Genomic DNA, 25,669 nt, shown 5'->3' with positions numbered 1-25,669 from the left:
CACTGAGATTTCTACCAACATTAATGATCACGAATTTGGTTTGTTCTTGCAGTTAATAAAATAATTAACACCAACCACGTAAAACAAGAGAGAAGCATGCTAACTCATTCTGGATTACAAAAGAAGATCAGAAAAAACCTAGCCCATGAAGCTAGATCTTGAAGGCTGTGTAGCTTCCTCCCAACCCCCTTTACTAAGGGGCAATGGAAGAGCATCCAAATCTCCTGCTGTTGACCTGCCTGCCTTCATGGCTAATGCAGCCATCCAGTCTGTACGATTATTATCTGGAAGTGCGAAACCTAACACAACAGAGCGTTAAAAAAACAATCCAGAGAGCATTTGCACACAGATCAGACGCCTATGGAGACTTGGAAAAAAATCAGTGTTGAAGCTTTCTTCTTGGCAGCAGAAGCAGGCCTTATGATCCCTATTAGCAGGCTGTAGCTGGGGGACAGAACATTTAAATGCTCATCAGTGGGGAAGAATATAGCATTTTGTTGGTTTCGTAACTGGAACAGAGGAGCCTCCAGATATCCATTCATTCATTTATTTATTTCTAATGACTTAACTGGGAAGTTGGAGAAATAAATACAGCAGGCACAAAGGATGATTTTCCCTCCAACCTGTGTTTCTCTCCTGGGGAGAGGACTGTGATGTTTTGTCATGTGGGGATATTCTGGACTCTGCAGACCAAGACCAGATCATCTGCCCATGATTACAATTAGTCATGGAGGCCAGCACCTTAAGCCTGTCCCTGCAGCATCCCTATTTCCATTGCTGGACTAAGGAGCAGCTCTGTCCCCTTTTCCAGCCACTTGTTCCTTTCCTTTCACACTCATAAGCTTTTGGCAAGCCTCGGGCGAAAACCAACCTAGCAACCTGCTTTGGACAAACAGCCCAGAAAGCATTGGGATCAGATGCCTGAAGACATTTCAGACTTAAATCAACTCACTTGAGTCCTGAAACTGTACCTTTTACCTTTCCCCCCCCCCCATCTCTGTGTTTCAGAGATGGCAGAATTCTCCCTTCTACCAAAAATCTCATCAAGGCCATGAGGAGGAGAGGTGATAGCATGAAGGCAAGTACCAGGCTGGGCCTCGTAGAATCACAGAATCATTAAGGTTGGAAAGACCAGTAAGATAATCTAGTCTAACTATCAGCCCATGCCTGTGACTGCTCTGAACCACATCCCTCAGTGCCACATCTCCACTTGTCTTGAACAGGGACTCCACCATTCCATGGGCAGCCTGGGCCACTGCCTCACTGCTCTTTCAGAGAAGAAAATGTTTCCTAACATCCAACCTGAACTTCCTTGGCGCAACTTAAGGCCACGGGGTTCAGCATCGTGGTGCCCTTGTATATTATTTGGGTATGTCATATCCCACATTCTTACAAGGCTTTTCAGCACAAATCTGACCCAATATCCTAAGAGTCATAAAATACCAGAACTGAGTCACTGACAAATTATGCTCTTCTAAAAGCGCATATTTCTGAGTTGATTTCATTTGCCTTTAGATGTTACAACACTGGTATTGTCAGGACTTTCTCTGCCATCAGAAGGCCTTGAAACATTATTTCCTTCCAAATTTTTACTGTGTTTTTTTTAATCATTTTTTTGAATTTTGACCAGTGAAAGTTGAGATTGCTATACAAAACAAAACAACCAGCAAAGTCTGTAGGGGGTCAGCAGACACGTGGCTGTGCATCTGCACTGCTATTTGCCCACAAAGGATGGATGGGCAGGAGCTGGCAGGAGGGAGCTGGGCAGGCAGCTCACAGCCCTTTTTGCAGGCACATGGAGGATCACACTCCGCTTGTACAACTGGCAAGAAAAGGTGCTTAAAACTTGGAAGCTCGGGTGTTTGTGCCAGAAGTGTTAGGTTTTATAGGAGATTAGACACCGCTTGACACAGCAGGTCCGCTTGCCAGATCCCTGGCGCAAAGACAATTAAGTGAGCCAAATAACCACATCCATCTCAGCACGTCCATGCATGCGCAAACAATTACTCTGTGGGACTGTTATTAAAGAAAATTAAATTTTAGGTCTGCACCCGGCCAGGAAATCTTAGGGGAGCCTAATTTTCTAGGAACCGTCAACTGGGCTCAGCCTGGGTAGCCCAGGAAAGGTTTGTAAATCTGCTTCAGGAGTCTGTAATCCTGCTTATTTGCTACTGTACTTGTTTTAAAAACCCAGCACTTCAGAAAAATTGAAGAATTCAAAGCCCCGGGAAGTCCTTGTAAGAACTGTGGCATCAGTTTCCAGTCAAGGGCATTTTTGGTTGCTTAGGACTGTGTCAGTAGTTTCCTTGTCATATGAAGTCAGACGAGTTTCTTGCACTCCCTCAGCAGCAAACTCAATTTTTGCTATTCTACATGGTCTCTAGGAGATGCAGGCAGGCAAAACCTCACATAGGCACATATTCTTTCACATCCAAAACAAAACAGTGGGATTTTGGTAAAGATGATAGGACTGTGCATGAACATTTATGTGTGGGAGATGTAGAAGTAGTGATAGCCTTAGAGCATCTGGGAGAGCAAAACCCACAGCAGCTCTTGTGACAGGGATGCTGCACGTGTGGATGTCTCTGTGGGGAACAGTGCATGAAGAGAAAGGAGAGGGACAGATGGCCGAGGATAGAGTCACAAAATCATAGAATCGTTTCAGTTGGGAAGGACATTTAAAGGTCATTCAGTCCAACCCCTGCAGTGAACAGGGACACCTACAGGTACATCAGGCTGCTTAGAGCCCTGTCCAGCCTGACTTTGAATGTTCCCAGGGATGGGGCATCCTCCACCTCTCTGGGCAACCTGTGCCAGTGCCTCACCACCCTTATTGTAAAAAATGTCTTCCTCATACCCGATCTAAATCTCCCCTCTTTTAGTCTGAAACTATTTCCCCTTGTCTGTCACAACAGACCTCCAAGGAGTCTGTCCCTTTCTTTTTTGTATCCCCCCTTTAGATGCTGAAAGGTTGCTCTCAGGCCTTCACAGAACATTCTCTTCTGCAGGCTGAACAGCCTGATCTCTGGATCTCTGGATGCTGGAGAGGTCTTTGCAGCCCTGGTAGTCCAGCAGATTCATCTAAAGGACGCTAGCTTCCATCCTGCAGCATCTCCACTTGAGCATCCTTGAGAAAAATTGCCATGGAATGGGAGAAATAAATGTTGAAATATGCTTATGTCTTTACATAGGTATTGTGACACAACAAGGAATAGACACCTTGGGGTGAAGGAGGATGTTGTAGGGCAGAAGAAGGAGTAGGAGTGTCTGAGTCCCAGCTCCTCCAGTCGGACCACAGGGGACTTTCAGCAAGCCCCAGCAAGCCCCTTCTGAGCTGGCTATCTGCACTTCTCCGTGTAGAACAATAAAACTGACCCCCTTGCTGCAGGCCTTTTGAGATCCGCGGCTGCAATGAGCCACACAAGTGTAGGGTACCTTTTTATCTGTATGTGATGAATGTTCCTTTAAAGTCTCCTCGGGCTGCTCAGATGATTCCCACTCCTAATGGGGACAGCTGGCTCATTGATGTAAGAGGCCATCCATCAGGCTGACCCACTGAAAGGCTTCTACTGTGGCTCCGGTTGTAGCTGCCAAAAGAAGCACTCCAGAATTGCCTTTGAAATATTGTGTTTTAAAGTGGATAAGGAAGGATTGGAATGTCCTCATCCAGCCTTTGTTATTTGACCGCTTTTGAATTATCCTTTTCAAAAAGGGGTCGGGCATATGTGAGTAAAAAGAAAAAGGAAGAGAATAACAAGGTTTAATGCTCCTTTATACATTTTATAAATTTGATATAAAAATAGTTATAACAAAAACACAAATCCCACGGTCTGCCTTCCTATTCGCAAAGGCTGTAATGGGTTGACATTTGAATGAGTCTGGAAAATTGTCTTTAATAACTCCTCAGAGGCCTCAGAGTGGGGAAACCTATTACTGCTGCCTGATTTGGAAGTTATTGTTTTAAGGACCTTTTTGGAGTTGCAAACCACTTTCAGGCTGCAATTTTGCATCTTCTGAGCAAGCGGGTCTCGTGATGCACTGTCCTACATTGCGAAGCTTCTGCAGATTGTAAAGGATGGGGAACTGCTCCAAGAAGCTTTCCTTCACATTTATCTTCAGAGACAATAACAAAAAAGGAGGGAGGGGTGAAATCCATTGACCTTTAATTCCTGTTCACTTCATAAACTGCTGTCTTATGAGATGGGCCAGGATAAACTTATACCTAACTTCCAGCAGGGAAATTCATAGGAGAACTCCTGCTGTTCTGAACAGCACATTCACGTTAACCTGTTTGCCCTTTGATTATTAAAAATAAGTCTATAAACCTTCTCAGGGTCTCAGGGGATGGTTAGGGGAGCCCTCAGGGTGGCTTGGCTGATGTCAGTGCCATTTCGCACCCAAATCTCACAGATCAGTCCTTGCACGTGTTGCTCAGCGTTGGTACCAGCTGCCCTGGGCAGTGGGAGTGCTAGATACACTGAGGGAAGGGCAGCAGTTGAGATAGAGAATAGTGCTAAAGATGAACTGTGATTATTTCGGTAGGATGTATGAGACTGTGTAATAAAATGCATAAGAAGCCATTCATTCATTTCATTGCCTAAATAAATTATCTGAATTTGGAGGTACATTCAACAGCTTCAACATAAGTTCTTCAAGTCTGAGATATGGTAAAACAAAAAAAAAAAAAACAAAAAAAAAAAAAACAAAAACAAAACAAACAAAAAAAAAAAACAGATTATTTATTTTAAGATAGAATCATAGAATTGTTAAGGTTGGAAAAGACCACTAAGACCACCTAGCCCAATTGTCAACCCATCCATGTTCCATGTCATGCCTACTGCCCATGCCCCTCAGTGCCACATCCACACGTCTCTGGAACACCTCCAGGGACAGTGGCTCCACCACCTCCCTGGGCAGCCTGTGCCACTGCATCACCACTATTTCTGAGAGTTTTTTCCTGATGTCCAACCTGAACACCTGGTGCAACTTGAGGCCATTTCCTCTCATCCTATCGCTGTTACCTGGGAGAAGAGGCCAACCTCCACCTTGCCACAGCCTCCTTTCAGGTGGCTGTAGAGAACAGTAAGGTCTCCCCTGAGCCTCCTCTTCTCCACACTCAGCCCATCAGACTTGTGCTCCAGACCCCTCACAGCTTTGTTGCCCTTCTCTGGACACACTGCAGGGCCCCACTGTCATTCTTGTACTGAGGGGCCCAAAACTGAACACAGCACTTAAAAATCAGAACTTACACAAAATAAGAAACACCTGTAGAGCTGGCTCTTCATAAACAGAGAGTACTTGCACATGCTTTTGGTGAGAAGCTTCACAGAGAGCTAGGGAGCCCTGTTGCTGTCTGATGCAGTGCTGACTTATTTCATCCCCTGGGCTACAGTCACATCTGTAGTGTGAACAGCCCACAATGGCCCAAAGCAACAACTCATAGCTCTGACTAACACGTATGTGTGCGTATATGTGGCGAGTGTCAGTGCTTACGGATGACAAAGAAGTTGAACGTATGTGCAAACATTCATTACGTACATATGCGCCGAGTACCCAGGGATTAAAATTTCATTAGCTGTTGCAGAGTTCCTGGGTGGTAATTCCAGGATGGCGAGCACAAAGATCTGCAAATAAGGTCCTGTAAAGGGATTTATTTTTTCAAAGTGGAGACTAGTTTGTGTGATAAAAAATAATGTCAAGGAGCTAATGCACTCACTTTAAATGTTTCATCTACAAAGAGAATCACAGGATCATGAAGCTTGGAAGATCACCGAGTCCAACTATCAGCTCACCCATCGACCATGTCCCTGAGTGCCACATCCACAGGGGTCTTGAATGTCTCTTAACAAACTTCCTCCCAAATGCCCCCACGGGAAACTATTGGATATATATATATATTACAGTGAAGGTCTGAATGAGCTGTCTTCTCTTTATGCATTTGCAGAAGATCTGGGAGAAGCCCAGCATCGCTCTCAAACATCCAGTTCCTTCCATTCTTGGGCTGCAGCTCTTAACCTGTCCAGCAGCTCTGATGAGATGTGAGAGTGGAAGTTTTTAAGTAGGGCACAGAAAGTGGATAAATGTGTTAGGGCAAAGCTTGGCCATACCTCAGCCTTTCCAGCACAGAGCAAGGATGAGGATGGTCACTGAAGCTGCACTGTGGAGGAGCAAAGGAAGGTGCTCCAAAGTCTGTGGTTGCTTTGTGCTGCTTTGTAGAGCCTCAGGCTAGGGAGGAAAACATTCTCCTTTGTTAGACTTAATCTGGAGCCAGACTTGCTCCACCCTTGAAAACACATTTGCAGATGCTGATGTGAGACAATTTTATGGAACTGAGGTGGCCCGTTCTTTCCCTCCTCCCTGAAATCTCCTAAATGCCTCTTTTTTTTTGCAGGGGTTGTGCATTGCATGTAATTATTTCTTTTCCTGTATACTGATCCCCGTCTCCTTCTCCAGGATGCACTGTAATTATATTTTCTCTTTATGAGTGTGATGCACTATCTGTCGCTGTCACACAATGGGCTTAGCTCTGTCAGAGTGGGAGAGAAAAAGCCTCTGTTTGCAGGGTGGCTTCAGATGGGGCTCTGACAATTGCAGGTTCTGATTCATACCTGTGCAACCGCTACTCTGTAATCAGATGATGATTAGTCACCACCAGCCAATTAGCCCTCCCAGCTTCCTAAAGCAATTTGTCTACCTGCAACTTTATAAATTCTGATTAACTCACTGTGACAAAGCCTGCAAACCAGAGACTCTTCCTCCTTCAAACAGTTCAGGTCCCCAAAATTCAAGGAGAACGTGGACAAACCAGCAACATCTGAAAGTGGCCAGCAGGAGAAAGTCCAAAGGAGGGACTCAGAGATGACCAAATGGCTGGAGAATCATGGAGTCATACAATCATTAATGCTAAAAAACAACTCTAAGATCACCTTGTCCAACCATTGACCCCACGTCCCTCTGTGCCACATCCACACGGTTCTTGAACACCTCCAGAGATGGTGACTCCACCACCTCCCTGGGCAGCCTGTGTCACTGCATCACCACCGTTGCTGAGAAGAAATTTCTCTTAACTTCTAACCTGAACCTCCCCTAGTGCAGCTTGAGTCCAAGGAGATGAGCCTTCGCACCCTGGAGGAGAGAAGGCTCGGGGGGAAACTCATAGCAGTAGCCCAGTACTTACAGGCTGGCTACAAAGAGCATCTCACTTTGCAAGGAGCCGTGTGGAGAAAACAAGGGGCAGCTGGTACAAGATGCACTGGAAGAGGTTTCATTTTGATAAAAAAGAATTTTTTTACAGTGAGGAAACCAATTACTGGATCAGCCTCCATAGGGATGCAGTGGAGTCCCCTATTACTTGAGATTTTCAAAATGTCATTGGACAGGATCCTTGATGATCTCATCTGGGCTCTCTTTTCCCACAAAAATTTTTGGACGTTGTGATCATTTAAGCTCCTTCCAGATCAGTCTGTTCCAAGATTCTGTGTTTCAATATCCACAACCAGAGTTTTATCAAAGGTTTTATGGCTTTGTTTCACCAGGGCAATGACGAAGGCTTGTGCTGAGGACAGGAGTGTGTAGTGCCATCGCCACCACTGAAATGTGGGCACTCAAGGAGAAATGAGCTGCAGCTGATCTCAGGAGGCCTGAGCTGTGCAGGGTCCTACAATGCTTGGAAGCATTGCAAGGAGATTTTTTTGTTGAATCCACACAAATCCTCCACTGCCTCTGTCAGTCTTAGGCCACTTCCTCCTCTTCTTCCCTGCCATCACTCCCACCAGTGAGCATTGCTGCCTGGTGAGCACAGGTATATGAAGCAGGCAAGGACCCTGCATGGGGCAGTGGGTGGTCCATGCTCTCCCCAGCTGCCTGGGAGGGATGGAGAAGGGAAAGGAAGGAAAGGGGAAAGGAAAGGAAGGAAAGGGGAAAGGAAAGGAAGGGAAGGAATAAGGAAGGAGATGGAAGGTATTGGGAAGGGAAGGGAAGGGAAGGGAAGGGAAGGGAAGGGAAGGGAAGGGAAGGGAAGGGAAGGGAAGGGAAGGGAAGGGAAGGGAAGGGAAGGGAAGGGAAGGGAAGGGAAGGGAAGGGAAGGGAAGGGAAGGGAAGGGAAGGGAAGGGAAGGGAAGGGAAGGGAAGTCCCAGGGCCACACACAAAGGGAAACCAAAATCCTTGTGCACAGCACCCATGTTTCTGGATGATATATCCAGGTTCATCACCTTAATCTGCCCCATCACTTCTCTCCTTACAGCCTTACATGAATAAGGCTTACATGAGTTTCCCCCATAATCATCAGCTGTCATGCTTCCCTTGCTACTGCCACAAACACATCCATCTCTTACCCATTTTGCATTATTATTATTTTTTACTGACTCATTTTAATTGCACGTCTGAAATTTAAGGAATTTCTTTTTCCTTTGTGACAAGACTTCCTGGCTTATCTTGGAGAAAGGTTCCCCACACCCTTCTGGTTTCTATCTCATGCCTGGTGCCAGCTGAATCAGATTGTCATGCTAAAGCACGTTAGAAAAACAGGAAAGATACTAGGCAGCCTCATCCAAGTTCATTAGAGCAAAGATCTGGAAAAAAAAATAAATTAAAATAGAGGTTCTTAGTGAAACTGGGGGACTTCTGCTTGCCTTCAAGCTTCAAGTCACAGTTCCTCTCCCTGGAGGGATGGAGCAGAGTTCCAGGATTGCAGCTCACATGGTCTTCTCACAGATGAGCAGCTCCCAGCACAGAGAAGCTTTAAACCAGCATGCCTGCAGGCACTGCTAAATCACTTTTTCACTGCTGCGCTGCAGGTTGGCATCAAAGCCATCAAGGAAGTCCCAAGTTCAATTTGTCCCGATAAAGCTGTTTGTCAGGATTTTCATTCTACTTCCATTTTGCTGATGTGTTTTCATTTCTCTTCATTTGCCTAGGGTCCATTGTGATTTGGAAATTAAACAAAAGAGACCATTACATTAAGATGGGTAGTGGCCATGACAGAGAAGGAAATGCACATACTGGATGCTTCCTACCCCAGCAGAGTATAGATGCCATTGCTGGTGCCCTTGCTGCTCAGAGGCTGTGGCACAGTTCTTGCACATGTACTGCACACTCCTCACCCACTCTGGAGGTCTAGTGGAAAACCCTCCATCAGAGGGGCCGCCTGACTACCCAGCAGGGAGATGCCCATGGTTGACCTACTGATGATTTTCCCTATTTCAACCTGTTATTTGCTTTCCCTTTGCAACAGAAAACAAGAATAGCAGCAGCTTATTTTCTCATGCCTTACATATTTTAACCGCCTCGGTCCCCGAGGTCCCCAGCCCCGAGGTATTTGCTGTTTCACTGCATTATTTGTTGCTGCATACTAATCCAATAAACCTGAACTGCCATAAATTACCATACCACATGGGGAAGGCTAAGTTTAGCACTTGCGTATTTTAGACATCTGTCAAGATAAACTTGGACTGGAAGGAGTCATTGGCAGGCTCGTCTACACTGCAAATGGTCAGTGGTAGAGGCATTTCCTCCCCTTACTCTGTTTCTAATATTAAATCATTTTAATATTATTAAGTTCACGTAAAGTCTCTTGGTAGAAGCTCCAGGGACCTGCTGGAGCCCATTGCCTGGTTGGAAATGAGCCTCGTGACCACAATGATCCAAAGCAAGACCTACTGCGCATTCTTTTCCTCTAGTGTGGGCACTGGTCACTTCATGCTGGGTGTTAGAACCAAGTTTTATCAAATATTCACATCGTAATGTCTGCACCCTCCTCCCCAGGCCTTTGCTGAGCAGATCTAGGTATTACTGTGTGGCATGAATGTAATGCACATGCTGGAAAATACCATTTGAGGGAACTTCTGCGTATCTCTTTATGATGGAAAATATATGAGACACCTTTCAAAGAGTTCAAAGGGTGACATCATGTCATAAAAAATGAAATGTCATATTTTGGACACAGAGAGATATTTTGCAACAACTCCAAATGAAATGGCTCCATTTTTTTCCTTTACATGTGACTGGAGAAGCAAATCCACTTTGACCTCGATCTTTCTCCTTTTCCTTTTCTTTGTCTTAATAAGAAGACTTAAAAAGTAATTAAAGACTTCTTGCTCCTCCCATAGCCATTCTTGGTCATCTCTTAGCTTTCTTTACATGCACCGTTTCTTCCTTTGATTTCTTCATTGTCTCTCCACCAGTTTGAAATCTCTGTAAATATCATCCTTTCTTCCCCCTCCCTGCTACGTTTTCTGCCATTGCACAATTTTAACAAGCACAGCCCATTTCAAGAAGGAGCATATGCACCAGTAACAGAGAAGAAAAATCCCTGCTAAACGCCATAGAAGCGACGTCCTCAGACAGCTCCTGCGTGATAATGCTCCTTCCCCTGGGTCGGCCTTCTCTGCTCTGCTCTGCTCTGCAGGGCACCATTGTGTGACTCCAACCACACCATCTCCCTTTCTGGTATTACCGGGTCTTTCTTTCTGCTGGTGAATAATTTTTGAGAAGTTCTGTGCCTCCTGGCTTGCTCCTTTTCAAAATGAAAATTATAGCATCTACCTGACTGAGGAAGACAGATTGTCGTGATTGATTAATATTTCAAAAGGGCCTCATGAATCTATAATCTCTCTACAGTATTACTATTCACTCCTATTGCTCTGTTCCTCTGGTTGGTTTCTGGATCCCCCATAGGCAGCTACCGGTCTCAATTTACAATAGAGGTATATTGTAATGTACAATAGAAGAAACAGAAAAAGAACATCAAATGGCAGGGCTGTGGAGCTGAATTGTTGGTAGTCATATCCTACTCCATCAATAAGCTTTTTATTTTCTTACAGGTCAAGCTTAGTCTCATGTATCTGGGATGAATTCGATGCAGGTTTCTGGTTCAATCAGTCTGTGGCCAGGGGCTGCTAGGATCACCAGGACCAGAAGCTGGACTCAGTGATCTTTATGGGTCCCTTCCAACTTGGAATATGCTATGAATCTATGATTCTATGATCATGAGGCTTTCCAAAGCCAAGAGCCCAAATCTGCAGATGGGGTGGATGAACACCCCGCAGCAGTTTGAGCTGGGGAACAACAGGGAGGAAAATAGCTTTGCAGGACAGGCTTGGGGTGCCTGGTGACAACAATTCCCACTGGAACAAGTTGATGGAGAGCTGGGTCCTTTCTGAAAGTCTGCAGCAGAGGTGGGGCAACAGGCACAAGGCACAAGAGGCAAACTTCAGTAAGCTTTACATGAGAGTGGCTCAGCATTGGAAGAGGCTGCCTGACATGACTGGGGGATCTCTCATCTTGAAGATAATCAGAAGGCCCTTAGCAACATGACCTAAGCATGGAGATAGCCCTGCTCTGTGCCAAATGAGGGACAGACATCCTTCAGAAGTCCCTTCCAATTTAAATTATTCTTTGGTTCTTTGATCAAAATAAACAAAATTCGACATGAATTATTCTGCCTTAGCTTTTTCATATCAACCAGCCTTAGATGTAATTTATTGCTCCACAGGTTCTGGGCGGTTTGGAAAAGCTCTCACTTCTGGAGCAGAAAATGGGGAGTAAACCAATGGGGGCTTGGCAGGATGCTTGAGGCTTACACAACCTAATCGAATGGAAGGCGAATTTCATCTGCCTTGATCTTTATTTAAACCCTCCACTCACATGATCTGAAGTTCACAACCTCTCTTTTTACTGCTACTGTGAAGTTACACCTCTTTCAGAACAAGAGCTGGTGTGAATCACTATGGAGGGCAGTGCTGTACACAGTCTTCTGTGTAAGCTGCTGCTCTGCTGAGAGAAAGCTGCAGTAGGAGAAAACCAGGAACAAAGTGAATGTTAGTTTGGGCTGTCCGCTGCCATCTGGGAGCAGTGAGAATTAGGAATCTACTTTATTTATGTGCTTTAAAGTAAATTGTACTGCCTGCACAAGGAAGCATGGGGTGCAAAGGAGGAAGACCACCTGCTTTTCAGCAAGAAAATTCACAAGGTGCAAAGTGCATTTTGGTGCAATGCATGCAGATGACTCAGGAGATGCTTGCTTTAAGCGTGAGCTCTTCAAAGTGGTGTCTTCCTTTTTTGGTGTGCCTTGCACAGACCTCTCTTTCTTTTAGAGGCCACAAAGCTGCAAAGAAATGCTGAACAGCTCTGATGTGTGAGCTAAGACTGCCATCCACTGCAAAGCAGGTCTTCCTCAGGGTTTCTTCCTGCCCTGGGCAGGTAAAATATTGTCTTTCTTGTTAGCTATGGACATGGTGCACATGGCTGTCCACCCTGGAGATCCGTTGTTCCCACCAGCCCTGTTCTGGTGCTGCCTGCTGAGACATATCTCACCAAAAAAAATAAATAAATAAATAAAAAGGACAATTAGCCCACAGAGAAAAGGCTTTATCTCCACTGGAAGGCTTGTCAATCCACCATACCCTTGCTTTCTCTGGGGTTAAAGAAAATGGCATGCCAAGCATCCCAGGCTGTGCTGGCTGCTCCATCAGCGTTTGCATCAGGGGCCTGAATAGGGAGATCTGCCCTGCATCTGCATTCTGCACCTGAGTCTACGAGTCTACTCCACATAGAGCAGGCTTGGAGCCCTCAGACATGGCATTTGTAATTACTTCTGATAATTAACCTTGCACCTCTACACCTCAGCCACCCTCCTCTGGGACCATCAGAATGGCACTATCTTTTGCAGTATTACTTCACGAAACACAGCCCTATCCGCAGCTTAAGCCTTGGCCTCTTTAATTAACTGACAACTTTAATCCACGTGTTACACTCTACTTATCTGGAAACTGACTTTTACTCCTGATAAGCCGTGATCTAATTGCCCAACATCCTGAGCAGAAGCACAGAGCTGAAGCACTGCTCAACGAGATGATAATCCCCAGCACTAAAACACCATGCTGCACGCAGTGAGGGGCAGCAAAGACGCCTTCCCTCCCCATAAAAGTCACTGAAATCAGTATGGAAGAAACCAATTTGAGTTTGGCTAGCGTATTCTGGATTTATTTGCTCTTTGGCTTTCCAGTTTTAGGAGGCTTGCAGGTTGCTGGCTGGCTGACTTGCTTGGTGAACAAGTTTTTCAGGCATTTGCTCCTCTCCAGAAATGAGGGCCTTCCGAAACAAATTCCAAATGCATTTTGGCTGGTTTTTTAAGAGTTTCTCAAAGAGTTTTGATTCTGAAGTCATATGTAGGTTTTATCAGTCATCAGGTCCTGCCAGTTTTAGCCTGTTTCTGCTGTTGTACTGCTAAGGAGATGTGCAAATCATTTGCGTTCCCATTGTGCATGCATTCCCTTTCACTCCCCCAGTACCAGTGGGGAGTCTTCCTGGGCTTCTCCATTTCTCTAACTCCAGAATAGAGGGTTTTTTGTGCTTTTTTTCCCCCTTCTTTAGTCTTATTTTAGACCCACAAGTTGAGTAAACAATGGGAGGTAATTTTAATTAAGAAAATAATACATTAATTACTGTAAAAGACTTGAAAATAGCTCCACCATGCATACAGCCCAAGGTTGTTGCTCAAGGTTATATAGATCAGGTTGTTTTTCTTTGCATACAACTTTATTACTGGTCCAAAAAAGGAAGAAGTGTAAACTTGAGAGAAATCCTAAGCGATTTGCTAACTAAAAAGAGGCAGCCAAGACAGCCCAACGTGGAAGAAAACACATCTCCTTTTATGAAAAGAACATTAAAAAAAAATTGTTTTTGAGGCATTTGAGCATGAGACAGCCATTTGGCTCCTGGAGCTTGAGTATGGGCCAGAAGCAATCAGGAAGGGAGGGCAGAGGCAGCATACATAATGAGGGAGCCTGTATGTGGGTTCTTATCGTTTGGAAGCTAATAGATGATGAAGGCAGCTTAATCCATGCAAATATAGAATAATGACAACCCTGACTTTGTGCGTCATAAAAATAGGGGGAATAGGGGGAAAAAAAAAACAGTAAAGAGAGAGAGAGAAGTAAAAAGCAACAGCACTGGAATCAATGTGCGTCACTAATGGATGAGGCAGGAGAGGGAGAAATACTGAGTCCCAAGGAGCAACGGCTACTCTTCCATGCCCACAGAAATCCACAGGAAAGGAGAGAGGGAGGAGTGGATGTCAGAGGAAGAACAGAACCACTGACTGTGCTTGTGCCAGCCCAGTGTCCGCCTGCCAACCTTGTTGCCAGACGCTGCAGACATTTCTAGGGTGCTGCACGGCATGTTGGTCCAATGCCAGTGGCACAGCGTGGTGGTGGGACATCCCTTGGATGAACATAGGCATCTCCCACCCGATAGAATGTCCCCTTGCCTGTTGTTGGTTGAGCATAGTCTGCATTGTGAGGGCATCTGGTGAAAAGGCAGCAAGCAAAGTCTTGTCATAGTAACAGTGGGATTAATTAATAACTGTTGGAACAACTTAAAAGGAGTTGTTGCAAACTCACTCATTGCTAGAAAAATTTAATTAGCCAACAGATACTTTCTTCCTGGAGATATGTGCTATCTGCAAAACTGTATGTCCTGCAGAGGTGGGACTGGAGGGTGCCAGAATGGCAGACTGGAGGACACAGGAGACACAAGGCCACACAGCTGGCCACAACTGATGCCACTGGCCAGGTACACTCAGAACATCAGATCTGACTTATCTGGCATACCCCACCCACAGTGATGTTTCTCCAAACCCTAAGAAGTGATGGAGACATAGCTTCAAAGCTCCTGCTGCTAGCAGAGAGAGCTTCAGCACAACCTGGAATCTTGGTCTGCTCCTGGACACACCTCACCCTTGGACTACTCCTTACCCTCTTAGGCCTTACTAACTTAACTTATTTCTACACTACTTAGAGGGGAGGTGGAAAATGTAGTATGCTTGGAGGCCAAGGAGATGAGTTATATGGCATTATCTTGTCTGGAATCTCAGCTATTTTTATCTTTATATATAGAGTTAGTCAGGTCAGATCTATTTTTGGTAACCTCCCTGTTGCATTTTATACCACTATCTATTAAACTCTGTGTCTTTTATTGTTCCTCCCTTCAAAATTAGTCAAATGCCTGTCATACTTCTGGGGCTAAGCTCACAAATCAATTATTGCCTGGATTAATTTCCCTCCTTCTGCATAGGTTCACCAGTTACCCAACAGATAACATGAGGTGTCCATGTATCTAGTATTTAGGGATAGAACTTACTGGTCAGCTGAACACACGTTTCACAGAATCATACAATCTTTAAGGCTGGAAAAGACCACTAAAATCATCCAGTCCAACCAGCAGCCCACCCCCACCCTGCTCACTGCCCACGTCCCTCAGTGCCACATCCACGTGGCTCTTGAACACCTCCAGGGATGGTGACTCCACCACCTTCCTGGGCAGCCTGTGCCACTGCAGCACCATCCTTGCTGAGAACTATTTCCTAAAATCCAACCTGAACATCCTCTGGCACATCATAAAGACATTTGCTCTAATTCTTTCTCCTTGGTGCCAGCACTTGCAATCCCATTACACTTCACCTCTTTGCCACAAGTGCCACCATATCATCTGCACCTTGTCCATGTCATATCCATACCTCACACCTTGCCAGTGTCTGGGCCTATCAAAATCTTCTTCCTGAGAACTCAGCCAGGACATCTTACAACTCAGCCTGGCACGGTCCCCTCCTTGCCTGCAGCCATTCTTTGTTCCTCTGGTGAGTGAGTCCAAATGGGCCAAAGCTCCTCCTGGTCCTGTCGAGCTGGTACACACTGTTAATAACCATGTTGTTAATTGCCATCTCACCCAGTGCTCCTGAGACTGTGAGAAAGTTCAGCAGGCTGTGCAGTCACACTGGCATCTTCAGGGCTGCGTACAATGCACTTCTTTTCTTTTTCAGTTTCCTGATAAAACGGCACACTTAAAAGAGAGATAATATTTTGTTGATGATACATTTGACCCCTTTGAACCACTTAAGCATGTATCTTTTTTTTTTACACCTGCAGTTTATAGAAGCATCATAGTATCCAGCCCCTGAAGGATACTTTTAAAAGTTTAGGTTCCCATAATTTGTTATTCAGTGCACTGGTTTACATTTCTCTTCACACCTCAGTACCAGGCGAAGCCTTTGCCTTTTGTTATCCTTAAAATCCAGTGTGCAAATACCTGTCCAAACATCCTCAGCAACAACCCAAAGAGATCATTTTCTCTGTAGTGTCCTTAGCCTTTTAAATCGCTCTGTCAGCTCATCTATAAACCAGTAGTTCAGCAGCCTCCTGGCAAGCTTCATGCTTCCCTTCTGCCTGAAATGTTCTCATTTGCTTTAGTACCTTCAGCCATTGCTTGTTGTGGCCATTTCTCAGCACCATCATTTTTACATCGCATTTCACTGACCTTGTATGTATGTACCCCCTCTCCACTGGCAGCAGCCTCTGTGTCACTGGTTTCAGATGGCCAGGTTTTGGCTCAGACTTCGTTATGGCTCTCCCAGGTTTAAGGAGGTGCTGGTTATCACAGGTGGCACACAGTGAAAACCAAGCTGAAGTGAGCTCTGGTGGTGTCCAGAGTGCACCTGGAGGCTGTAATGCCAGTACTTCGCACTGGCCTTTGCTAACACAAAATATTGCGTCACCTGTCCCATCATGCTACCAGACTTCAAAGTCAATGGCAAATAAACTGATGATAAATTCTGCTACACAAACTAGCTGCTTTTGCTGCCCAGGCCTTGTGCTGTGCACACCTTCCTGTGATACCTCCTGGTATGGTCTCTGGTTTTCTAGCAGCCCGCATACTCTTCTGAAGGACTGTCTGGATCCTGTGCTGCTGTCTATACTGGGGGGTTGTCCTTGTGATGTGGTAACATTGGTTCTGGATGCTATTTCAGAGAGGAGAGGCTTCAAGTAACCCAGCCATCCTGTCTGTCTTGTCACAGGCAGCTGTGAGTGCTTTTGCACTGAGGAGTCCCATGTGCCATACCAGTCCTTAGCGATTCTATAACTCTGTGATCCTCTTTTCCAAATGCCCAACTAGGACATGAGATGTAACAAAAATCTCAGATCGTTTCCACTGAGTACTGTTGGTCAGGGAACCCCGTGCCATTCGGTTTGAACTCTAAATGCTGTCATCTCCCAAAATAAGCACCTGGCTTCATTTCTCTGAATGTGGCTCCAGCATACAGCATGAGTTTCATAGAATCATAGAATGGCTTAAGTTGAAAGGGACCTTAAAGATGAATGAGCTCCAACCCCTGCCATGTGCAGGGTTACGACCCACCAGATCATGCTGCTTTGCTTTGATATGCTGCTGAAGCAGAAACAGTATTATCATCTTCTCTGCTCCCATGTTTCTCTTATTCCTTTCTCTTCCTCTTCCAGAGACCACCAGGGGTATGGGAAGGCTGCTTTTGGGGTACAGGCAGGCAGACTACATCATGGCTTGATCCTTCTGGATGAAGCCAGAGCAATGGTCATCTCAGCAGCAGGCCTCAGCAAATGTCTTTCCTCTTCCCTTCCATCACTGATTGTTAAATGGGATAATAATTCTCAACCGCCTTTATGGGACTCCTTTTCACCTGTCTGTGGCAAGCAAATAGCTTTCCTTTTTTTACTCTCTCTGCCATTTTGCCCCGATGTGACGATTTCACCCCATCTTCTGGAAAATAAAAATGAATTTCATGGCAAAGCCCTTTGCTTCACTTAACTGCTCCCCACTCACATCTGCTTGTGGGATAAGTCCTGACAGCATCTCTGAGCAGGGTGAGAGGAGACACATTCCAGGAGCCATCAAGAGGTGTGAGGTGAGCTGTGAAGCTGGCTGCTGGGCTCCCTTTCCACCATGTTGGGTCACAATGACCTTTGGTTTCCCTTCCATGATGACAAAACTGGCCCTGTGTGTGATATCACTTGTCCAACATCCCATGCCAGCTTTGTCCTAAAATATGAGCTCCAAGTGCTGGACTCCCCTTCAGGCCAAACCTTCCAGTCTGGCTCTCCAAAACTCAGCCTCTGAATAATCTGTCCACATTTTTGCATCAGTTGCAGTTCACACTCAGCCCGAGCACTTGGAAATGGATGTTCACTTCACCAGACACATTTGTACAGTCTGAAGCCTTCAGGATGGCTACCTGCCCTCTTGCTCAGGCCTTGGTGATGTCCTTTCCAAGCCTTTTGGTGAGCTCATCTTGTTCTCCTGTCTGCTTGTTTTGAACACTGGGAGGACATTTGGAGGACTTTCCATCCAAAGTCTCATGTGGACTTCTCCAGTGTCTGCACATGGGACCAAATGCACTGTCTGCGCTCCTCTGAGGGAAAACCTAAAGTCTGATAGAAAGAGAGAAAGAAAAAATAGCCCTGTTATAGTTTCACAGTTCTAATCTCAAAGGCAGAGTATGAACATTTGTAATGCTATAAGCACCCACTTTTAACCTTATTCAGCGATATTGCCCTTTTCCACAATCAAATATTAAACCATTTTGAGCTCTATACCTTATTACACAAAGCTTCTTAGAAACAGAAATAAAATAAATAATCCCACACAAGAGTGCCGAAACGAAAGCGTCTGTGAACACGTGGCTAATTGAAAGTCAAAGAGATGTCAAATGCAGGGTATGAGCAGTTATGAAACTATTACTCACCCTCCTTGGGAAATGTCCTTGGTTACAACTTTAATCCAGCTAAGTGGTTGCTGGAGGGGGGTTCCCCTGCAAGGTGAGAGAGAGAATTCTCTTCTGGTTTCAGCCAGCCTAAGGTTGGAATCCCCTCATTGCAAACGGTGGTGCTACATAATCTCATCCTAATTTTGTGCTATTGTCATTATGTTGAGCATTTACTTTTTGTTTTTCCCAGGCTGGTGAGAATTCTGGTGAGAATTTTCTTTTTAGAAAGGCGATTAATCAGAAACAAATAGCTGAACTCTCCTCCTGTAAGCTCTAGAACAGATCAGACCACTTCTGCGTGTCACTCCAGAGGGGACAAGAGCTCTGGGAGCTTTTCTGTGAGTTATTCATTGGACATAATGAGACTCTTACCAGGCATCTGCTGCCAGAGCTAAGAGTGTCTGCTCTCAAACATCTCTTGAAGTTGTTTTGGTTTTTTTCTCTAGTCAGCGGATGATTATCTCTCAGAGAGATCACTGTGAATGGTTCTCTCTTGGAGACTCCTGTATGAACGTTTATCTGTGGTTAGGCAGTGACATTTGACTGTGCATCTAGGAGACTTGAGTGACCCAGGCTTAGCATAGTAGTGCTTGTCACCTTTAGCACCCCAGCAAGGATAACACTGGAAGCACACTCCTGAAGCTCACACTGTACCCCTGAAAAGGTGCCAGTCCCTGTGGACGAGTTCCAGGCCCAGGTTGTGCACTGCACTGTCACTGGAGAGTGCACAGGGCTTTTGTGTGAGAGCTCTGAAAAGGAAAAGGATGCAGCCATGCAATTGGAAAGAGGCAATGGAGGTGAAGGAGATGAAGAGCACTTAGCAAGAGCAGAAAGATGCTGCTGAAAGGTATTCTATATGGAAAAAGTGCAAGGATGCAAACACGGGGTGAATCAGCACTCTCCCCTTTGGAAAGGCACTGATTTCATTTGCCTTTCAGATGGTATCTTGGGGTTTATGCACAACAGAAAACAACTTCTAGGCTCCAGGAAATCTCTGTGTGCTTGCCCAGTACAGCAAAAATCACTACGCAGCATGGCTATTGATGGGTAATATCTATGCTGTACACAGCAACTCACTGATGCAAATGAACTAGGACTAAGACAAGCAGCTAAGGAACGTTGAGGCAAAAAAGTGCAACAGCAGTCCTTTTCAGCTTGCCCAGAACAAATGAAGGGATGCTGCAGTCACACACTGATGGCTGCAAAGATGTAGCTGTGACTTCACAACACTTTGCTTGTTGCCTCCTGACTGGGGAGAGCAGGCTGCATGACAGTGCTTCTTCTGAGATAATCTTCTCAAAGGGACAAACTTCCTTCCCAAGAGCAGGGCTCGGTCTCTGGGTTGATGTCAGTCTGCAGGCAGCACTGTCTCCAGTCCTCCTGCTTATCCTCCACTTTCCATTAAATCAGGACTGTCCGTTGGGAATGATGCCACCTCTTCACCCATTTGAAAAGATATGAGTTCCCCCACAGTCATCTACACCTGTTTATTAGAATTATAGAATCATAGTATCATTAAAATTGGCAGACCTAGTCAAACCATCATTCTATCCCCACCATGCTCACTAACCATGTCCCTCAGTGCCACATCCACATGGCTCTGGAACACCTCCAGGGATGGTGACTTTCAGCACCTCCCTGAGCAGCCTGTGTCATTGCCTCACCCCAATTCCTGAGAGTTTTTACCTGATGTCCAACCCGAACGTCCCCTAGTGCACCTTGAGGCCATTACTTCTTGTCGTTTCACTGTTACATGGGAGAAGAGCTGACCTCCACCTCACTATAAGCTCTGTTCATTTGGCTATAGAGAGTGATAAGTTTTCTCCCGAGCTTCCTCTTCTCCAAACAGAATAATTCCAGTTCCCTCAGCTGTTGCCCTTAAGACTTGTGCTCCAGATCCCTCACAGCTTTTTGCACTTCTCTGGATATGCTCGGTTGGCCTACATTCGTATTTCATAAAGTCCCCAAACAAGCTGCCCAGAAGAGGCTCCTCGATGAATCTCTTTGAAGAATCTCCTTGAAGGTTTTAAGACCCTGGTAACTGTAGCCATGCTGATTTTGTGTTGATTGGAGCCCTACTTTTAGGGAGGTTGGACTAGATGACTTGCACAGATCCCATTGTGTGACTTCTTGTTCCATGGCCTATCTTCAACCTCTGCTGTGTTCTCCATGGGCAGAAATACTGTAGACCAAAGGAACTGCTTTTGACAACATTCAAGCAGGCAGCAGCACTGCGTTTTAAAGAAAATAGATGGGGATATTAACATCAGAGGCTTCATTTTGTTGCATTTTGTAGAGAAGTCATCTGAACCTGCTAGCACCTCTTATACAGGACTGTATTAGGGAGACACAAATCCCTGTTCTGCCTCCTGTGAAGCTCTTTGCATTACACACCTCCCTTTAATGGCACATCAGCATGGGGATGCTTGCAAGGAGATAACAGGCATACCACACACTCAGCTGATTGCAATGTGATAACGAAGAGCCAGCACACACGTGCTCTCTGCAAGAATCAGATTTCATCATGGAAACTTCTCAGTTGTTATTGCTTTTAAATAATCCCTATCTGGGCCTGTCCTCCCTTTCTTCCCATCTGTTTCATATCTTTGGCAAAGAAAAAGAAAAGTCAGTGTTGGCAGTGGGGAGGAAGGCTCATACCCCGTTCCTCATGGACAAGCCCAGCCAGCTCCAAACCCTGGCCTCTGTCTTTGCTTCACCTTCACCATTAGGTGTTGTTTAAGAAAAAAAAGAAAACAACAAAAAACTTCCATGTGAACTCATTATCATCACTTTTCCCATCTGACCCACTTAGGGATCTGCGTCACTGCTGATGTTTCAGCACTGAGCAATCTTTCCTCTTTTTCTCCCCACTGCACTCCTCTGCATCTATCCCGGCCAGGGGGGGAGGGTGGGAGTGGGGGTGATGGTGATGGAGCTCCTGGCTTAACGGCACTGCCTGTGCGTGCATAGGGATCTATATTTATAGGTTCAACGTCTGAGCGGGAGTTGTCCAGGAAGAGCCACGCCACGTGTGTGTCAGCACCTAATGGGGCCCTTTCCACCTCTGGAGCCTGATGTGGTGAGTGGATGCTGCCGGCTCAGCGCCTGCTCTGCACCGTCAAACAATGCTGCTTTTTTTAGACTGACAACCTATAATACCGCCGGTGCTGGAGAGAAGTGATAAAGGTAGCATTTCACATTGCCAGGCAGAAACTGCCTCTCTTAGGAGAACTTGGCAAAAAAAAAAAAGAAAAAAGAAAAAAAAAAAAAAAAAGGAGGGGAAAAAGCACAAAGCAGAGTGCGCAGTTGTTAGCAGCGATGACGTCCGTGGTCACATAATCTCTCCTGAGCTATGTTTCGAGCAGGATTGGGTGACAGTGCTCAAGGGAAAGTAAGAACCAGCCCCTGAAGGGGTTGCTGGGTCCTGTTAACACAGCTCATCGTCCTCCAAGCTGGAATGTTTCTCTGCAAATTACACGTGAAAAGATAATTATTTCTAAAGTACCAGCTTGCTGTAAAGAATGACCACCAAACATGCAGTTTCTGGGAGAAAAATGGTGCTGCCAGTGAGGGGACTGTGGCAGGAGAGGGACCCGAAGCCATGTGTTTCCCCAGCTCTGCACCTGCTTAGCTTACTGGGGGAGGAAGTGGACAGAAGCAGGGACTATCTCCTGCTGCCAGCTCAGAAAACAACTCCAGGCTCCAAGAGGAGACCAGGGATCTTTCAGTTTCCCACATTATCACCTATAATGGAGGAGCAGCTGGCCATATCAGATCTTCTGGCTGTGGTTTTGCAAGGCAAAGCACTGGGCAGTGAGAGGTGCCAAGAGCAGGCTGGCTAGTCCTGCCTCAATCTGCAGCGTTCCTCCATGCTCTGCAATGGGACACCAGCCCTCCATGAGCCAGCTCAGAGAGAGCACAGGACCTGCATTTGCAACCTTTTGGTAGTTTGGTTTGCTTTTTTTAGTTGAACTGACTTCCTGGTGGTCTTTCTGAACCACTTTCTGTGGTCCTGGCATGAGCTGAGGATGGTATTTTGCAATGTGGGGGTTTTTCCTGAAGAGGCTTTGCATGAGCATTATTATTATTATTATTATTTATTTATTTTGGCTGAAAATTTTGTGTGACAGCCAGTGCAAGCAGCAGGACACCTCAGCTACAGCCTCTCTTGTTCCTGCACCCAGCTACAGCCACAAAGGTTCAGCACTTCTTCTCAATTCACAGCCTACCCAGGGCTGGTGTGAAACCAGGACTGCGTCTTGGGAGGCCTTGGGCTCTTGGCTCCCACATGAACCGCAAGTGCTGCAGCCAAAATTCTACACTCAGGAAGTTCCTGACCTGTTAAAACTCATAGCCAGCTCTTCCCCAGCTATGAGGTTCAGAAGGGACTATCAGGCTTGTGCCTTCCTTCTCCAGGCCTGGAGCAACTACACTTCTGGGCTTTTGGGATTTCCACATGAGGCCATCACCTTCTCCTATAGGATCTTTTCTGTAAGCTACACAAGCTGGGGCTCACTTAACATACTGGTTTCAGGGTACATTTGTGATTTTTCATCATCTCCTCACCTGCCAGACCACTCCAGGTTCAACAACCTCTTTCCAAACCAGTGTCATTTTACTTGGAGGTCAAACAACTTTGGTTCAGAATTTTCCCCCCAGTCACTGAATGTAGGACTGCCATTCACACCAAACTGCTTTTGCAGGTAGCCCTCTCCCTTTGCCCAGATAAATTTATTCACACCAGAAATCTACTTACAGAAGAAAAGGCAACAAAAAACAAAGAAAAAAAATCCATAAACCCAGAGTCCTCTACATTATGAAATCAATTTCTGTTGTAATAACATGAACTGCATATGTGCTGCATCCTGCTGGAGAAACCACCCACCGGAGAACAGCCTGGAGGATCTGAAAGCTCACTGTTCAAGGTGGGGGAAAGGGTCATTTGGTTGCCTTTCACTGGGTATTTCTTGTTTGCTTTCTTTTGTTGTTGTTGTTTGTTAGGTGGGTTTTTGTTATTGTTGTTGTTGTTGTTTTTAAATGTTGTTTGTGGGAACCATGATTATTATCCCTGGATGCTGGACATCATCTTGCCTCCTAGCTGTTGTGACCTTCCTTTTGTTCTATGAGGGACCCTTCAATGCTTTAGGTCGCAGGAGAAGCACTGATCAGCTCATTTGGGACTCAGGTGTAGGAGCAAGGTTGCAAAAGGAGGCTATTGATCCACTAAGATCTGAATGAACATGATCTTTGAGCTGTAATTATATAGCAGAAGAGCCTCTGCAGGGCAGGCAGAGTCAGCATTTTGAATCGGATGTAATGTGCCTTCTTCCTGTTACCGTGAATTAGCTGTAAGCGCACCTTCACTTCTCATTTTACAGTGCTCCCTATCAGACATCTCTGCCTTCACTTGGTGAATGGAAGAGTGATACTGAGCATAAAGAAACTAAAAACAAGGAGACAAATGCTTCTTTGGTGGCCCATTGCTGAAGTGGGCAAGTGGTTTAGAGTCAGCAAAAATGGGTAAGGCTGAGGTACTCACTGCCTTCTTTACTGCACAATTTGTCATCAAGGTCTCCCAAACCTCTCTGCTTACAGACAAGTAGGAAAAGGAAGGAGAATGACCAGAGATGATGAGAATTGAGTCAGGGATGGCTTGAGAGATCTGAATCACACCTGGGATATGGTAGGCTGTGTCTAAGGGTGCCAAAGAAAATGGATGTTATCCTCACAAGGCTGCTCTATGTCATCTTTAAAGGGTTGTGGAGATCAGAGGAGACCCCACAAGGGCTGGAGAAAGGCAAATGTTGTATTCATCATCAGAAAAGATTGAAAGAACCAGGAGACCACAGCCCAGTTAGTCTCACCTCAGTCTCTAGGAAAACCACGAAGCAAGTTGCCTTGGAAGATGTTGCTGGGCACAGGAAGGGGGTAGTTGGAAACAGGCTGCAAGGACTGACCAAGGCTAAATCACACCAGATCATCCTGACTGCTCATGATATTAAAAACCCAGAGGGAGCTGTGAGAGAGTAGCCAGCTCCTTCCCTGCCTGGAGACTGAGCAGAACTGACACCTATGCTCAGCTCAGGTAATTTGAGGTGCTACTCTCAGATCACTCCCTGCTACAGGCCACGTTTTCCTGAAGATGCTGAAGAGTGGTAGCATAAGGTCCAGAAGGTGCTCCAATATTCTGCATTTTAAGATAGTAGCCAACAAAACTGATATTACTGCTAAGCCTTTGGTCTTCTCAGTTGCTATCCTGCTGCAGATGTGCCTCTGCCTACTGGACATGTTTCCCATCATAGAGAACACGATGATTCAGTTGGGATGAATCCAACCACTGTTGTTCTTCTTCCTTTCCCCTTCAGTGATGGTGGCAGATGAGGAACCTGGTAAGCTATTTCATGAGGACTGTCCACAACTCAGCCCCATAAATGTACATTTCCAAAGGATTTGAGTTTTGCAGCACCTCAGGAGCAGTGGTGCTGTCAGATTTGGCCAGGAGGCTTAACAGGTGGCCAGCTTGTCAACAAGCAATATCAACTCTGCCAGAAAATCTAGGGCAGCGTCTCACCTTACCAGGAACAAGTGCTCAGCTGGTTATGGACACATGAGACTGCAGCTCTTGGACATTGTAGGAGGCCTGGGAGCTGGGATTGCAAAGGAGATGTACAGCCCTATTTGTTTTCGGACCAAATTTTCCATGAAAATAAGTTCATCTAAAAACAAATATTTCAGACATGCAAAGCCAACAGATAATAATTTTATACTTCAGGGCTGAAAGTTCTGGAGTTGCACTCCAGATATGCTCCCCACAAGTATTGCAAAGCTTACCTTTCTCTTTTTTATTTATTGTTTTCCTTTAGTAGAAAAATAGAGAGAAAACCAGGACCATTGCAGCCAGTTTCTCATGATGAGAAATATCTCTGTAACAGTTGCGGTCCTTTGTGTTGTCCATTATTTACTATATGCAGATAGACAAAAGAAAGTCTTAATTTTCAGAGTATGAATATTGATGTTGTAAATTCAAACAGGGCTTTTGCATTTATTGCCATACGCTATTTGCATACCGTCTGTGGAGTCTTGCATCCTTGCGGTTA

Source organism: Excalfactoria chinensis, chromosome 1 (assembly GCF_039878825.1).
Source record: "Excalfactoria chinensis isolate bCotChi1 chromosome 1, bCotChi1.hap2, whole genome shotgun sequence".
NCBI lineage: Eukaryota > Metazoa > Chordata > Aves > Galliformes > Phasianidae > Excalfactoria > Excalfactoria chinensis.
Note: the sequence above shows the minus strand (reverse complement) of the source record.